This window comes from Mastomys coucha, unplaced genomic scaffold (assembly GCF_008632895.1).
Source record: "Mastomys coucha isolate ucsf_1 unplaced genomic scaffold, UCSF_Mcou_1 pScaffold15, whole genome shotgun sequence".
Classification (NCBI taxonomy): Eukaryota; Metazoa; Chordata; class Mammalia; order Rodentia; family Muridae; genus Mastomys; species Mastomys coucha.
Genome location: NW_022196897.1, coordinates 104736159 through 104741966, shown reverse-complemented (window position 1 = coordinate 104741966; position 5808 = coordinate 104736159).

Genomic DNA, 5808 nt, shown 5'->3' with positions numbered 1-5808 from the left:
GTGTGTGTAGTCTGTCTGTCTATAACATGTGTTGTATTGCCCATGGAGGCCAGAAGGCATGAGATTCACTGGAGCTGGAGTTAAAGGCAGTGGTTGAGTGCTGGGAACTAAACTCTACAAAAGCTGGAAGCAGTCTTACTAATGATCCGTGATCCATCTCTCTAGTACCCACTGGTCCTTTCTTTTTCTTTTTTTCTTTTTTCTTTGGTGGGAGTGGGAGTATTGTGGTTTTGAGACACGGTCTCACTATGTATTTCTAGCTGTCTTAGAACTCACAGGGATCCTCCTGCTCCACCAGAGTACGGGATTAAAGACATGTGCCACCATGCCCTCTTGGTCTTTTATTTTTTAAATAGTACTAAGAACCAAGGACTGTCAGATCTGGTGACACATAACTGTGATCCCAGCACTTGAAATACAAGAAGGAGCCGGGCGGTGGTGGCGCACATCTTTAATCCCAGCACTTGGGAGGCAGAGGCAGGTGGATTTCTGAGTTCGAGGCCAGCCTGGTTGGTCTACAGAGTGAGTTCCAGGACAGCATAGGCTATACAGAGAAACCCTGTCTCGAAAAACCCAAAAAAAGAAATACAAGAAGGAAGATCACAAGTGTAAGGCAATCCTTAGCTGTGTTATGAATGTGAGGCCACCCTAAAGTTCACAAGAACCTGTCCCACAATCTGTACTCCTCCCAAAAACAATTGTTTGAGAATAGGCCTTTGAGGCTATGCCTTTCCCCAGCTCATCAGCAACACTCCTGCTTTGGGGAGTATTTTTCTTTTTCATAATAAGCTGTGACTAATAATTTATTTGCCTGATGTAACTGTCTTCTCCAAGGTTTGCTGCTTCCATCTGCTAACTGATGCCTAGTCCTGGAAGCTTCTAGACTCTGTACAATCGTACCTAGATCTAGAGTGTTTTTAGCCTCTGACACTTGCTGCTAAATAAACTCACACTTTCTAGCTTTTTCTGAACTCTAGCTGGCTGGTCAACTCAGCTGTTCTGGCTCAAACATCTCACCATGCTGACTGACTCAATCTGGCATATCTGTCTTCTCTCGCTTCTGAATTACCCTGCTTGACCTCATCCTAACTTCGGCAATATGTTCTGATCTTCTGGCTCCTTCTCATTTTCTGGCTCCTTCTGTCTTTACCTGTGTTTAGCTTGTTCTTTCTTCAACCTGTCTCCTGGTAAAACTACATTTTTTCTTTTCTCTCTGCACTGCCTCTTAAATAGCTTCCTCTCCCCTCTCTCATTAGAGTTGGGCATATTCTATTCTGTCAAGTCTTTCTCTGATTCATTAGTTTGTCTGCCACTCAATCAGACATCACTTTCAAACATGGATGCTTCCTTCTATAAACTAACTTTACCTTCATTGTTTGTGATTAAAGGTGTGTACTAAGGGTGTGTATGCTGTATTCCAGCCAGAGGGATTAAAGGGGATTTTGTGTGTGTGTGTGTGTGTGTGTGTGTGTGTGTGTGTGTGTGTGTGTGTGTGTTCGTGTTCTACTATGGACCCAAGGCTTCCTGCGTGCTAAGAAACCCTGTCTGGAACAAAACAGCAGCAACAACAAATATATATGTAATAAGTAACAGTTAATAAATAGAATACATTGCACAATAAAGAATTTGTATGTTTTTGCTGTTGTTTTTTTTTTTTAATTTATTTACTTTATTTACATTACTATGCTGCAGTGTGGTGCACATCTTTAATCTCAAAATCTAGGAGGCAAAGGCAGGTGGATCTCTGTTCAAGACCAGCCTAGTCCACATAACATGTTTCAAAGTGGGAATTACACAGTGAGATCCTATCTAAATGCAGTAGCAAGGGCTGGAGAGACAACTCAGTGGTTAAGAGCACTTACTGTTCTTCCAGAGGTCCTGAGTTCATTCCCAGCAACCACATGGTAGCTCACAACCATCTGTAATGGGATCTGATGCCCTCTTCTGGTGTGTCTGAAGACACCTGCAGTATACTAATGTAAATAAAGTAAATAAATATAAAAAAAAAAACAACAGCAGTAAGTGTACTTACCTGCTGAACCATTTCTTCAGCCTCACAAACTGGGACCTAATAAATTAATAATACATTGTATAATTTTTTTAAGATTTATTTATTTATTATATGTAAGTACACTGTAGCTCTCTTCAGACACAGCAGAAGAGGGCATCTGATGTCATTACAGATGGTTGTGAGCCACCATGTGGTTGCTGGGATTTGAACTCAGGACCTCTGGAAGAGCAGTCAGTGCTCTTAACCACTGAGCTGTCTCTTCAGCCCTGAATACTTTTTGAGACAGGATCTTTCTCTGTAGTCCAGACTGGCCTCCAATGTGGCAGTTCTACCTCAGCCTCCTGAGTGCTTAGTAGGCTACCATGCCCAACTGTGAATTTTTTTTTTTTTTTTTTTTTTTTTTTTTTTTTTTTGGTTTTTTTTGGTTTTTTCAAGACAGGGTTTTTCTGTGTACCCCTGGCTGTCCTGGTACTCACTCTGTAGACCAGGCTGGCCTCAAACTCAGAAATCCACCTGCCTCTGCCTCCCAAGTGCTGGGATTAAAGGCGTGTGCCACCACCACCTGGCTCAACTGTGAATTTTTAAAACACATATTTACCTTAACATTAACATACGTCCTTTATCAAAGTTTAACAACTGTTATGCCACTCTGTATGTTACTAGAGCCTCACACACAGTGTTAAGGCTCTACTACTTAGCTACATCTATCTCTCATCTAATAACTGTTTTTCTTAACTTCTGCATTTGCCATTTTGGATGAGACTTTCTATAGAAAATTAAGTCCTTGAGTCTGACTCAGATTAACCTGGGCAGCATGTGTGTGTTAAGATATTTATGTGTGTGTCCAGTAAATATTTTGTGGCAAACATTTCCCTTAAATAATATTTGTGCATGTGGAAGTCAGAGGACAACTAGCAGGCATCAGGTCTGCCCTGCATTGTGAGCCCAGAGGACTGAACTGAAGTCACCAGCTGTTAGCTCAGCTCCTTTACTCGCTCAGGTAGCTCACTGTCTCTTTTTTTATTTCTAAATTAGGTATTTCTTTTTCTTTTTAAATTACATTTGTGTGTGGGCACATATTTGTCATGGCTCACATATGGCAAATTCCTCTTCTTCCAGTTCCTAAGATATCTCATTGGGACCCACTTCCTTTTTTGAGGAGCATAATATAACATGCTGGTAATTTAGCAAATTTTAGAAATAAGCCATTTAGATTCGGATCGGGTTCTACTTATTAGTAGTCATGAACTTGAAGAATTAATTGAACTATTCTGTTTCTGTGTAAAATAGGTGCAAAGCCAGTAACCACACTGATGGTCAGGTTAAGGTTACCGCCATGGAAGGAAAAAACGAACTGAATGCTGTTCTGTGAAAACCAATCCAAGTTTAAAGATCTACATGTTAAATGTGAAAACAGAAAATGTTTAAACAGAACCCTAAACAGAGGAAAGTTTCTTAAGCACTAATCATTTGAAGATGACAGTATTTTAAAATACAGAATTTCAACTAAGACAACAGAGTGAAAAACTGAGCCAAAGCAGAAACACAGCATACACCACAAAAGTCCAAATGCAGAAGCTATAAACCAGCTGCAATACATCAGAAAAGCAACCCACTTACAAACCGGCAAAGTATTTACGCAAGCATTTTAGAGAAGACATCGGGCCAAGGGATATGGCTCAGATAGAGTACTTGTATTGCATGCATGTAAAAGCTCTCTGACTACAGAAAAAAGTCTGAGGCTTGAGAAGTGTTACCCACCTTCACTAACAACCAAACTGGTGAAAATTAAAACTTATGATGTAAAGATAAGGAGGAGGAACCCTTGTAAACTAACACCTTGGTACAACCAGAGGCTGGTCTGGCATTGCATATGGAAACTAAAGACATACAGTGACTACTGCAGGTCAGCAACTCAATCCCTAGGCACCTGTGCTAAAGACAAGTAGCAGATATGCACCAGTGTTTGCACAAAAGGCTTATAGTCACATTATTTGTAACAGACAAAAACACTCCCAGAGTCATGTTCCTGCAAGAACTGAGTAATTCTGATGGGAGGAGCACCACGTTTGTGATGCACACAGCAGGGCTCTTGCTAGTAAAGACTATATTCTTTGTTGACTGTGTTTCTTCTGTTGGTTTTTGTTAATTTAAACTCAATGTTTCATGTCATTTTTATATCTTAACTTGGAAGAAAATAAACCATAAGTACTCAAGTAAAAGATCTAATCTAACAAGGTGCTTAGCATTACAGTGAATGCTCTATGAAATCCAGCTGTTGCCATGGATGTTGTAGTGTGTACTTGTAAATACTAGCACATTTGAGGTAGAGGCAGAAAACAAGCCTGGGCTAAAGTGAGATCTATCTCATGTTAGCTAAAGGAGCCTTAGGTCTCATTTAAGTCTCTTAATTCTATCATGAGATTTTGTCAAGTGATTGACCTCGTTAAATTTACATTTGTCCACATACACTTAAAGATGTTTGCATGGTGTCACAGAGTGGGTAGGGGTGATGAGGGTCCTTTCATTCCCTGAGGATATGTACAATTGATGCTCGATGGGCAGAAAGACATTTTCTGGTAAGGTGCCCACACTCCTGTAAGTAGCCCTAATGAAGTTCATTGGGTCATACACACACAAAAGTCAAGAAAGCAGAAGAGAAGCTATAGGAAAGTAATTTTTAGAATGGGAGGGGGACAGGAGAAGGGGATATGAATATGATCCAAGTACAGTATATGTGTATATATGTGTATGAAAAGGACATAAAACTCATTATATATTTGCTAATAAAAACTTTAAAAGATACATTTCTTTCAGAATATGCTTTGTTAATAAAGTGATGCCTGGATACATTTTGTAAATCCACTTGATCCTGTAAAGACCTGCCTCCTTCTATTCACACCATAAATATGCTGATGTTCTAACAAAATATTCAATTATAGAAAGCCAAAAATATAATAGGTATATGCTGTATCAAGTTTTGAAGAAGGTACATGTCACAGGTATGGATGCCAATATCTAAACTGGTACCTCTGTGTGATTTACTAGTAAATGCTGCTCATCTAAGTGCTATAAATCCTCAAGTCCTTTAGCAGTCAGTAGCTTATTTAATAAAAGTCAGTAGCTTGTTTATCTTTATTTGACAACAGCCTATCTTGAAATTTTTAACATCTTTCTTTGCCTGAGAGTAGAGGGACACCTTTCTGTTAGATAAAGGAATCTATTTTGGCTCTTCAAGACAGGGTTTTTCTGTATAGCCCTGGCTGTCCTGGAACTCACTCTGTAGACCAGGCTGGCCTTGAACTGAGAAATCTGCCTGCCTCTGCCTCCCAAGTGCTGGGATTAAATGCATGCGCCAGGAATCTCTCTTTTTTTTAAAAGTAGATTCTTGTATCCCAGGATAGTTTCAAACCAGTTACAAAATCAAGACTGAACTGATCCCTCAGTCTCCACCTCCCAAGTGCTATGAGTACAGATGTGTTATTACTATATCCACCTTGGAATCTGTTTACATATATTCTACACCTTTGTGTGGAGTCTTTTCTTTCCTACAAGGAGGGTCTTGAAGATCAAACCCAGGTCAGGTTTAGCAACAAATGTCTCTATCTGCTATTTTTTGGCCCAATAATTTATTTTTTTTAAGATACTCTTAAACCTTGTTAGGTATCCAAACTAGTATATCTTAAAAAATTACTTTGGCTCTTGGCTTTAGTGTTATTCTTCCTGTACAAACTCCTGTACCAGAAACATGGAATAAATGTGCAGGCTTAAGTACAAAAACTCAAGCAGAACAGTTC